At 44.1% G+C, this 12698-nt stretch overlaps 1 non-coding gene across 1 annotated transcript; it reads left to right on the top strand.

The window, feature by feature from the left end:
- Positions 1–12407: 12407 nt before the first annotated feature.
- Positions 12408–12480, top strand: trnav-aac (transfer RNA valine (anticodon AAC)). Its single transcript has one exon. It is a non-coding gene; the product is annotated as a tRNA-Val (tRNA).
- The last annotated feature ends 218 nt before the right edge of the window (positions 12481–12698 follow it).

Genomic DNA, 12698 nt, shown 5'->3' with positions numbered 1-12698 from the left:
TCTGAGACTGATAAGGCTGTGGAGGACATGCTCTGTGAGAATGTAGGGGGTGAAGGCTTTGTTCAAAATGATGATGTGTCCAAGAGTACCAGTGATCCCGTGATTATAGATAGACCGGCCTATAACAATTTTGAAATGATTCAGCGTTTTAATTTTGCAGAACTTTTAAATTGTGACAATTATGCAGAAATATTTGTCAACATACACGAGGCCTTGCAGAAAATGCTTGAACAGGTTGCTGAAAGGGTCAGACCTCGAGATGTTGTACAGTTAGAACTCAGAGGGGATGATTTGTTTAGCAACCTATCTGTAATGCTGAGTGGAGATAATTTAGATGTCTGGCTAAAATCGAAGCGTTATTGCAAAGTAACGCAGCCATCTTAGCTGATGAAAGTCTGTCTCTGGTAATGAATGTGGTTCGTAACCCTGAGGGTGGGGCGCTTAGAAGACTGTCGAAATGCTTGAAGAACGACATAATTAGGACCAAGCTCAGGCAATTAGTGGTGAGTTCCAGTGGGGACAATAAGCTCTGTTTTGCTTACAGTTTAATAAAACTACTCACCCCCGACATGCCTGAACCCCAAGCTCTGCAAGAGGCTTTAATGCTTCATCAGAGGGCCGGCTTAAACTCTCAACAGATGGTTGCCTTTTCAGACATCACCAAGTTTGAGGAGTTGTTGTCTTTAAAAACTGTTTTGTGGTACCGTTGTGAGGTAAAGGAAGTATTTGTGAAATTTCAGATACATCCTGAAACCCATACACAGACACTGTTTCTCTTCCTAAGTGATAGTCATTACTTTGGAATAAAGAGTTTGACGGCTTTTTTGGGTTGTTCGTATGTTTGTCATTGGTGTTATAAGGCCTTCAATGATAAGCTTAAGCACCGCTGTGACGGTTACTGTAACGTCTGTTTCAATCCGCAATGTCATAAGGGTTTGGCCCCTACCATCCGATGTAAAGATTGCTTAAGGATTTGTCTCTCAGCGTTCTGTTTTTCCGAGCATAAGGTACAGAGGGCCGCTGCTGAGTGTGTTAAAAAACGGAGTTATTGTGATCAAACTAAATATTGCCCGCAGTGTTGCCTCCAGTACCGTTTTCATGAGGTTAAACCACACAAATGTCTGGAGCCGAGATGCAGGATCTGTAATGCTGATTTAACCCCGGGGTCCGAACACCAGTGCTTTATTCAGCCGGTTAAAAAGGAGCCGCCGCACAACCGGTATGTCTTTTTTGCTTTTGAATGCCGGCAAGAAAACGGGGTCCACGTTGCTAATTATATACACTGTATTGACATGTTGGATCGTGAGTGGTCAGCTAGCGGTGAGAGTTGTGTCAGGGATTTCTTTACGCGGTATCGCGGTCCAAAATACCTCAATTACACATTTATTGCCCACAATGCTAAGGGTTATGATTCTTACATTTTGATGAAGTATCTGGTGGAAAATGGGGTGACCCCAAAAATAATAGCTCAGGGTAGCAAGATCATGTGTTTCACCGACGAAGCTTTCAACTAACGTTACATAGACTCGTTAAATTTCCTCCCCATGAAATTGAGCGCTTTGCCTAAGGCTCTGGGTTTTGAGGCTCAGAAGAAAGGTTGGTTCTGCCATTTTTTTAATACTAAGGACACTCAAAATTATCGAGGGTCCTACCCGCCCGCCTCTTATTATGGGGTTGATACTATGATGTCTCATGAGAGGGAGGAATTCTTTAAATGGTACAATACGGTTAAGGGAGGTGTTTTTGATTTCCGAGAAGAGATGGCCGCTTATTGTAAAAATGATGTGGTGATCCTTAAAGAAGCCTGTGTGCGTTTCCGCACCGAGGTTATCAACACATCGGGTCTCGACCCTTTGCAAAGTGTGACCATAGCGTCTCTCTGCATGAAAATGTATTGGTCCAATTTCTTGCAGAAAAACACTATAGCGGTCACCACTTCTGACAACTATCGTGCTAGACAAAAGAACTTTTCGACTGTCTCCATACAGTGGCTGGAATACCTGAGTGCCCGGGATAACATCTTCATCAGACATGCTTTAAATCAAGGGGAAGTCAAAATGGGGCCTTATGACTTAGACGGTTTTAGCGACGTGTCCGGGCGGCGTACCGCTTATGAGTTTGCAGGTTGTATTTACCATGGCTGTCCTCAGTGCTTCGACCCAAACACCTTTAACCCCGTAACACAAAAACTTTGCGGTGATATGTACTATGATTTCCAGGAACGAATTGAAACTTTAAAAAACACCTATGGTTTGAACGTGCTGGTGATTTGGAAACACGAGTGGACGACCCTGAAGCAACAGGAAGCGGGGGTACAACGGTTTATGGAAACCTTGGACTTTCCTGAACGTCTAGAGCCCCGGGATGCGTTATTTGGGGGTCGTACCAACGCCCTCTGTTTACATTATGAGGTAAAGGAGGGTGAGAGAGTAGATTACTATGATTTCACCAGTCTGTACCCTTATGTCAACAAGACCAAAATGTACCCGGTGGGGCGTCCAACCATTGTTTATCGTGACTTTCTCGAAATCGGACATTACTTTGGTTTGATCAAAGTCACCATGTACCCTCCTCGCGAGCTGTTCTTACCCGTGTTGCCTTACAGGTGTTCGGGAAAATTGATGTTCCCTCTGTGTAGAACGTGTGTGGAAACTGAAAATCAAACTACCTCTTGTCTGCACAGTGATGAAGAGAGAGCGCTGACGGGTGTCTGGTGTAGCATTGAGCTTGACAAGGCGGTGGAGAAAGGTTACAGAGTCGGTAAGGTGAATGAGGTTTGGCATTTTTCTGAAAAATCTGATACTCTTTTTGCTGATTACATTATGACCCATCTGAAAGGGAAACAGGAGGCATCGGGCTATCCCTCATGGTGTGTTGACTCCGCGGCCAAAGAGCGATACGTTCAGCAATATTTTGAAAAGGAAGGGATCCGTCTAGAGCCGGGGAACATAACTGTAAACCCCGCCAAGAGACAAATGTCCAAACTGATTTTAAACAGTCTGTGGGGTAAGTTTGGGGAAAGAAATTACCATCTAAACACAACCTTGATTAAAACCCCTGAACTGTTCATAGAATTTATGTTTTCCAAACAACATGCAGTATCATACTTTCAATTCTTAAATGACCACGTGGCACAGGTCCAGTGGAGGGCCCCTAAAGATTTCCCCACCAAACAGGGGAACGTTAATGTTTTCATAGCGGTTTTTACCACGGCTTACGCCCGGCTTGAACTGTACAACTTAATGGATCAGTTGCAGGAAAGCACGCTCTATCATGATACTGACTCTGTAATCTTTGTCACCAGGCCAGGGGATTGGGTCCCTCCCCTCGGGGATTACCTTGGGGAGTTAACGAGCGAACTAGATCCTCAGGACCACATAGTGGAGTTTGTTTCAGGGGGTCCTAAGACTTACGCATACAGAACGGCTGCGGGTAAGACCTGTATGAAAGTTAAGGGTTTCACTCTGAACCATTGTAACAACAAGCTCATTAACATCAAGTCTCTGACGACCCTGGTAGAAAGTTATGTAACGAGAAAGACGCGCCTCCTCGTGAGATTATTACAGCCGGAAATCAGATCTATCGCAATAAAAAGGGGTACACGTTGGAAAATAGATCACTAAACAAACGGTTCAGGGTGGTGTACAATAAAAGAGTCTTGAAGACTGATTATACCACTCTGCCTTATGGATATTAGTGGTGGTTTTGATAACAGACTTCAACACCCTTTCTCCTGTATTATAGCCGGTCCCTCCAATTCGGGGAAGAGCTATCTTATAAAGAACATCATAGAAGATGTGGACGCAACCGTGTCCCAAGCTCTTGACAACATAGTGTGGTGTTACTCTTGCTGGCAACCTCTCTACGATGATTTGGCTTCGAAAAAAAATAGTCTGTAATTTGTGCAAGGTCTCCCCGCCTCGTTGTGTGATGATGACTTGTTCCCGTCCGGTCAAACTAATCTAGTGATCCTTGATGACCTGATGGAGCAGGCCGGTGACAACAGTGAAGTGGAAAAAGCTTTCACAAAGTACACTCATCATAGGAATTTAAGTATTATTTATTTAGTTCAAAATCTATTTTTTCAAGGTAAAAAAAGCCGCACTATTAATTTATATGCCAATTATATAATTCTTTTTAAAAACCCCAGAGATAAACTACAGGTCACCGTCTTGGCTCGTCAAATGTACCCTAACCAGACCAAGTTCTTTTTGGAGGCATTTGAGGATGCCACCAAAAAACCCTACGGGTACTTGATTGCGGACTTAAAAGCACAAACCCCAGAAGACTTTCGCCTCAGAACAGGTTTGTGCCCGCCCGATTGGCCGGCAGTGTATGTGCTAAAGAAAAGGAAATAAATAAGAATGTCTGTTCGGATTAAAAGAAATCTGCCACTTTTGCAAATGTTATTTGAGGGGAGCCCGCGCCATAGGAAAGCTGTGCTGGCAGGGGCCCCCTCGGATTTGATCGAGACCCTGTGTGAAATAGCTTTTAACATCTTACGCGGTAATATACCCCTAACCCCTTCTCAACATTCTAAACTCAAAAAACAAAAAGCGGTTATCAAGATCATCGCTAATAAGAAGTATTCTATTAAAAGAAAAAGAAAGAAGATTAATCAAACCGGGGGTTTTATAGGACCGCTGTTGAGCATAGCCGTGCCTTTCCTAACCAGTCTTCTAGCTTCCAGAGTGGGTTAATAATGGAATATGCTCAGAAAATGTTTTTGATCCCTCAGGAGCAGCTTGAGAAACTGAGATAAAATGTTGTCGGGCCAGAGCCCATTAGACAAACGGCCGAAAACAACCTGGACTCTGAAATGAAAGCTATACAGGCCAGGGCCGATTTAAATCAGTATTCCAAAGCCCAGTTGTATACCAACATGTTACAGCGCTACCTCCGTCTGGTTAGACAGGGTGAAAAAGATCAATACATTTTAACTTTAACCATGGCCTCTCAAGAAAATGGTTCTGGGGCTGATGCGGGGGGTTCGGTTGATAAAGATGTTGCGGTGACCGAACCTGTTGAGAGTTCAGAGGGAGATGTTGTAACGGATGTTTTGAGAAACATGCCGGCCAGAAGCAAAAGACATGCAGAATATATCCTGCACAAAATGGTTCAGAAACCGCGGGTAACGGCTTGGAATGAACAGGGTGAATTTGTTTTTAAGGGACAACTGATCAAAGGTTCACACGTTTGATTTGTTGAAGAGTGTCACTAGCACTAATAAGGTACCCGATAGTCGCCGACCTGTAGGCTGGAATGCTTTCCTACAGGCGATGGCCTGTCTGAACATGCCCCAATCAACAGTTCCTAACCAGGAAACGCGACAAAAAATCCATCTGTGTAAAGAGGTGGAGCCTGATCTGACTCCGATATCTCATTACTCTGACCGTGCTGAGCGACCATCCTCAGGATCTATCCATCGTTGGGAAGCTTATTAATCTCATGTTTTTATTTGTCTCCCCTGTAAATAATGACCCGACAAACAATTTTTTTTTTTTTTAATTTTTTTTTTCAAATGTTGTACATTTATTTATACCATAACCCCTGCTTTGTATAAGAATTGTGTTGAATAAAAACAAAACTAATGATTCAAAGGCTGTTTTCATTATTTTTTCACCTTAACACGCATGACATCTTTTAAAATCCTCACAAGAACACCACATCTGTATACATGGCTGGCTAGGGTCGTAAGTCATTGTGTTATAAGGGGGGGTCCACAGTGTCCTGACAAACTCTGCCACTTTTTTATCATTTTGGCCTAAATCCTCACTGTACAAGGCCATAATATCGGGGTATGACCTTCCTTTAGATCTATGATATAAGAAAAACACACAGTGTTGACCACAAGTGAAGGTCTGAAGACTTTGTACTTGACGACCGCTGTAAATGGTTTCTTGACAGTTGTTGAGCAGAAAGTTATTGATCTTCCGAGGGAAAGGTCTGAAATCCGGGGGGTTTCCATAGGAATCAAAAAATTCACCACGGTGGTCTTCCCTTAGATAAATAGCCAGCCAATGTTCTCCGGGCATATTTTTAGGGTGTGTGTTGATTATGTACATTGCAGGTAAATTCTTGATCTTAAATTTAGGCAGCTGATCGCAGGCGTAGACTCCTTGAAACAGTTTCCGTGAGCTGGCCAGGGCATTCATGATGTGGTTGAGCTCTCTGGTGTTCATTTTTATAATAATCATACAGAACGTTTCTCCTCTGATTCACCTCAATAATGTTGTCAAACACAGCATACACGACCATATTTACAGTGCGTGGTAGAGGCTGCTTGAAACGCATCTCCAAACGCATATTGCCCGTCTTCATCAGTGAAAAATGTTGTCCACACTCTTCGTCAGGGGTCAGGTTGAAACCGTACAGGGTGTAACCGCTGCAGTATTCCCGGCGATCGATCAGCAGAGTTTGATCCTTGAGATGGCGACCCGTAGCCAGTACTAGACTGTAATATTCACGAACCGCATTGCCGTTTTCAAAGTCAGGTTGAAAAGGTCTGGATGGAACCTGCACACCATCGACGTACAACGCAATAAATTCCGGGTTATAATGTTTAAAGTTAAAGGGGTTCTTGTTGTAAACCCCGGTAAATGCATCATTATCCACGAGACCTATAATAACCTGTTTTGGGAGCTGTCCTAGAAACAGATTTTCCTGGTTCATCACCCGTGTCCCTGCGGGGATACTGTGGACTTTCATATAGACTCTTTCGATCGGGTACTCGGCGTTTTCCGTCATTAACGCCTGCGCGTGTCCTAGTTTAACCGCCGGGAAGACGGACACTTTTTTCACAAACAGCGAGGCCGATAATATGGTCAGTTTATATTTTTCCGTATCAGGGGTCATCAGACAAAAAGCTCTTTTACTACGGATCATTTTAATTTTAATGTCTACCCCGTTGAGCATGAGTTTTTCTTGGAAAAATATGTCTGCATGGATATGCCCCATTATCTCAAAGGTCCTCCCTTCTGTTGAAGAGGCCGTTCTTTTTTGCAAACCCTTATTAAGTCCCTCTGGATCCTTATCGTCCATAGCTACCGGGATGTCTTTGAAGAAAAGGCCGGGGCTGAACTGTTTGCTTAGGGTCTCCTCACTATAATTAAGGATACACTCCATCATGGCTCTATAGGGGTAAGTATTGCTGCTTTGACTAATGAGCCGATCTCCCAGGGTCACATCCACCTGTGAAAACATGGTGGCCACCGGGTAATTGATGACCCCAGCGTTGGCCGTCTTCTCGATTGCATCGCCATCCTCATCAGTCACTTTACAGTTCATTAAAATAAATGTGTTATTCAAATCAATATAATCCTCGCCATTGCCAGCTATAAAAAACTCCAGAGGGGCCGTGTCTGAAATTGCAGAAAGAGGGGGAATCTCTACATATATGCTCTTATCTATACTCGTTTGAGTGTATGGAACTGTAAACAGATCCAGTTCTGATTTGACGCATTCTTCCGATAGACTGTGGACAAAAGACATGTTTAAAAGATGTATCCTGAGGCTCTATTTTTCTTTCTTTGAGACTTTCTTTTTGCAGGTTTTTTCTTGTGCTGCTTCCTTCTCCGAGTGTATCCACGATATGTTGGGGAATGAGAGATTCTTCGTTTTTTGATAACCACGAATCTTCGTCGCCCTGGTGGACACATGCTGTTTCTTCTTTTACCCCCCCTCCTCGCCATTACCATGAGACCCGAACCCTCCTGATGCTCATGGCTAGCTGCCCGGTTCATAACATTGGTGAACACGTCACTAACAATATTTTTAGCCGCTGATTTCAAGTGGGGTCTGGCTATAGCAAAGCCTCTCTTAAGCAGGGGTACGGCCATTCTAAAGAGACCACGAAAGAGTCCCCCTAGACCGGCGCCATACATTGTGGGGGCTCCTACAAAACCGGGCAAGCCGTTCCCGGCTTGCATCTTGTAATAATCCACATAGGCGCTAGGATCTACATAACCCCTCGAGGTAGCCATTTTAATAATGTACACACTGTTTCAGGGGTCGAAAATGTAGTTTGACATTAACTTTACCGAAGCGGAAGGGTACGTTGATATTCTGATCCGATTTTACTTCGATCGTGATGTTGTCAAAGTGGGTCTTTGAGACTGGTACGTAGTGTGGTTTGTCATAAGTAATTGTGACCATGTCATTGCTTTTACCTTTAATAAGTACATTTCTCAAAAGGGGGACATAACTATCCCCGACCCTCTGGTGGGTTATGATATCCGTATACACATAAAGAGTATAAAAGCCGCCCCACCACTTCTGAGAACTTGCTCTCTGTGTCAGAATAGAACCCTAATATACGCCCCAGTTGGCCGCTGGTTTGAATGCTAATACCTGGTTTTGACACCTTGTACACTCTGTTTTTAATAGGGTTGTAATATAGCTTGATGTTGGGGGTGCCTTCTGAGAACTGTTTATGCATCTCATCTAATATTTTATCCACATTGTCATAATAACCTCCTTGTATCGTGAATGTCCATTGACTCTTTTTAACATCATCAAAAATGGCGAAGGTGGCATCCTTATCTTGTAAAACAGCCCAAGTGTAAGGATACTGTATTTCCGCCAACCCCACTTCCCACGACCCTCTTAGATCTATAGATTTTCCAAATTGTACCGTGTAACTGGATATTTCATTTTTAGGGTATATATCGAGAGAGGCGTTACTGGGTAGAGTCACGTAGAAGCCTCCTGATTCCATCTTGAGTATCGAGAGTAATGCCCCCAACACACCCGCGGGCATGTTATTATAAGGATTGAATATCGCAAACCTGTTGTTCCGGGACCCAACTATTGAACTTTTCAGGCCATCCAAGCCATTTCACCAACACATATTTTTTCCGGTTCTGGGTTTTTTCAGCTAATATCTTCTCAACTCTGTATACACTGTCTTTACCCACAATAATTTTTTGTAACTCGGCTTCGTAAAACGTTCCTTCTATATCCTCCCCGTCATAGTCTTTTAACCGGTACACGGGGGGGGCTCTAGCCAACTGTTCGGTAACTGTAAAATATTCGTCAGAAAATGTTTGTTCATAACCTTTGGCAAAAGTACTCCTTAGCTTTGAAACGCGAACCACATCACCGATGTTGAACTTATAAGTAGTTTTTCCCTTCTTAATAAATGATCCGTATAATTTTGTATAGACCTGAAAAGAATTACTTTGATCAACATCTATAGACTTCATTTTAATACTGGTGTGATACCCTTGGTTGTAAGCATCGATAAAATCCTGAACTTTATCAAAATACTTGAACGTGTTGACCGCTGTAAAATATCTCCACATTTTGGTCTTTATGGTGCGGTTAAACCTCTCCACTACCGATGCTTTAAGCTCATTTCCGGTGGTGAAATGATGTATTTTGTGTCTCTTCAGTAGATTCTGAAATTCTCTGTTGAGAAACTCTTTTCCTTAATCAGTCTGCAGTTTTTTAGGACATCGACCCTGGGACAATATATCCTCAAAGACCCTCGTCACCGCTCAACCTGTTTTATTATGTAGAATTCGAGCCCAGGCATATTTTGATTACACATCGATACACATCAACATCAATTTGTGACCATTGTTATGTTTTGATAAATTTGACATATCGACTAGATCCATTTGCCATTGTGAGTCTATGTCAGTTGCATATACGCGGTTTCTTTTAAAGTTAATCCTGAGAGGTTTATGTAAGGTATAGGCGTCTTGTTCCCGTAACCATTCTGAAACAACCACATCATTAACCTTCACTCCGGCCTCAGCGAGTCCTCTTTGAAAACCCTTCTTACCCGCCAAACCCCCAATCTTGGCTGGGTTGTAGTATAGTTCCTGCATTTGGGGAGCTTGCCGAGTCATTCTGTCAAATAACCACACAGACCCACACTATGCGCAAAGTTTTTATACAAGGTTTTTTATTCAACTTCAGGAGAGCAGATACCCCTTTTTAGACATTTGAGAAAAGTATAACATACACAACAATTTTTTCTACGGTCCAGACAAAAAGAAATCAGATGATTGGTTACTTGATCTATATCAACAAATATACCTGTTTCTTTATCTTGTAGGCACACACCTCAGTTACATATGTAAATAAAACAACAATATGACCTATTTTAAAAGTAAACAGAGGTGTATTAAACATGCTCAGTAAAAGGTCATACAGATGTTGATGAAATGGCCTAATATCATTCTTGGCCCCCTTGAGCCCTTCATCCCAGTGTTCGTACCCCCCGGTCTTTGTTACAGCAGCCATTCACTTTTCCAGGTTTGAAAGTTGATCCTCATCGATGGTTAAATCTGTAGAGAAAAGGCTCGCGTTGGCTACTTTTCTGTCAAACACATGGTGTAATAGCGCTCTCAGGTTAGCTGCAGAGTGTTGATGACAGAACCAGTTGCAGAAGCAGTCCAGAACATTCCCCATGTTCAAAGTCCCTTAGTTCAGGTCAGAGTCTGAATCAGTGGCGTAGATGTCGAATTCTTCGTCGCTGCCCCCAGCTTTAACTTCTTTACGGAAGAAATAAGCTTTTAGCTTGCCAGCGGTTTTTCTACTCGGCTCATCCAGGTCATTGAGCAGCTGCCCAAGTTTCTCTATTATAAACGGCTCCTTTTTCAGCTCCAGCAAAATCTCATCTATGATTTTCTGGACTTGTCCCACAGTGACATGTATGTGGGAGTAAGAGAGCGCCTTGATTAGTGCCGGTTTCAGCCACGGTTTGTTCAGTCTTCTGTAAAACACGTTGAAATAGAACAGGAAATAGTAACGGTCTGGTTCAAACAAACAACTGTGTCTCAACTGACTGGGGTGATTCACTTCACACCCCCGACAGACTTCTTTCAGAGCTCGGTCGATGAGAGCACTCAGAATATACACCAGGGTGCTTTTAACCACTCTGCTTACTTGGTCACATACCCCGGGCATAAATCCTGCGTCTTCATCACGCCCCCGGGACAGTCCGATGCTCATTGGGTCGCCTGGTGGTTTGTGGGGTGTTTCTCCATCCATTGGACTGACCCCCTCCTGAGACGCACAGACGGTAGACAGTTCGGCAAAATCGAGGCCCTCCATGAGCTCCAGAGGCTGGGGATCCCCGAGACTCATTTGGACATCCATCGCACCGCATGTTGTTTCGTCCTGAGGGACCGGGGTCTGAGGTCTTGGAGAGTAACCACAGTCAAAGTGTTCCAGAGTGTATACAAAATCTGGGGAATAGAACCAGGGGTGATCCCGGGTTTGAAGAGGCCTGTAGAGCCTGTCGACGTCCGCAGCTTTCGGGTAAGACATTCTCTTTAATTTTAAACCATGAATGAATTGTTGCGCCTTTTATCCTATCTCTTCACTACGTCACGACACACCGCCCTCTTAGAAGAGAGTAGCCCCTGAGCCGTCAGACCCCCCTCCAAAACCCCACACGTCGTCTGTCGTAGTTCTGCAAGCTTTCCCATTCACACCTTTCAAAACCCTGAGTCGGAGACTCCATTTCGCATTCTCTTGGACCCTCTTGCAAGCCTTCTAGAGTCTTATCCACAAGCCCCAGATCTCTCCAGGCCATCACCTTCAACCAGTCCTCATAAGAGTATTCAATTACCGTCTCAAAAGGTTCCAACGTACCCTCCTTCTCTCCCAAAGCAAGAAGCTCCACTCCAACATAGCTGGGATCCCTTTTAAAGCGGTAACCCCGTCGAGCCCCCCAGAACAACACCCAGGAGCATTCAATCTTCAAATTGGTGAGTACAGGAACCCTTGCCCGGGATTGTTTCTTGCGGGGTTTCATGTTGATGTCGCTGGACATGTTGAAGAAGCGGGATGTTTCAGAAGCTGAGAATTAAAGAGGTATTGCCTAAAAGAAGCGCGGGTTCTTAAATAGAGAGGAGAGTTTCGGGGCGTTGCCTTCAGAGGGGTGGGGGTATTTATGGGTGGCCTTGTTGTTCAGGGTTTTATGGGTGTACACTTTCTGACGGATATGACGTAGGAATAATTAAGGAAATAACTCTACCTAAAATCACGCCCCCCAATTATGACGTAGGAATATTAATAAGCTTAGGGCATACGTCATAACAAAATAGGCCGCGCCCAAAAAACCCTACTATCTACTCTTATGTAGTTGAAGGCGCAGTATAGCTCTCATAGTCTGGTGGTGACGGAAGACCACCAGCCGTTTGAACAAGCCATTCAGCATCACCTTGTTGGGTTAAGTGCAGGCACTGTCAGAGCGCAGGGCGTCCTGCCTTTGAAAGAGTTTCCGAAGTGTCCTGATGTGCCCTTTAGCAATGCCAAACAGGTCTGTGAAAATGGCATCCTTTCGCGGCACTTCAGACGCCATCTCACAGTCTAGCCGACCTGAAACGCCTGAGCCCGTTTTACCAGCAGGCTCCAACGGTAACCGTTTGAAGCAAGAGGCGGCATTGTCAGTTTCTGTAGTGTAGCGGTTATCACATTTGCCTAACACGCGAAAGGTCCCCGGTTCGAAACCGGGTGGAAACAGCCTGCTTTGGGCCGGCCCTTTTCGTCCTGCTTGCCCTCGTGGTTCCCCGCAGGCGGTGGGTGGCTTTTCTTCATTGGAGTGCCCGAAATCGGTGCTCTCAGAGCGTCCGTCCGTCGACAGGTTGAAATTGTAAACGCTGGTGTAGCCACTTTTAATTAAAATCTGATGATGATGATGATGATGTTGTTGTTGTTGTTCTTGTTGTTCTTGTTGTCGT

The sequence above is a fragment of the Amia ocellicauda genome, assembly GCF_036373705.1.
Source record: "Amia ocellicauda isolate fAmiCal2 chromosome 11 unlocalized genomic scaffold, fAmiCal2.hap1 SUPER_11_unloc_3, whole genome shotgun sequence".
Lineage (NCBI taxonomy): Eukaryota > Metazoa > Chordata > Actinopteri > Amiiformes > Amiidae > Amia > Amia ocellicauda.
Note: the sequence above shows the minus strand (reverse complement) of the source record. Positions and strands in the feature narration are given on the sequence as shown.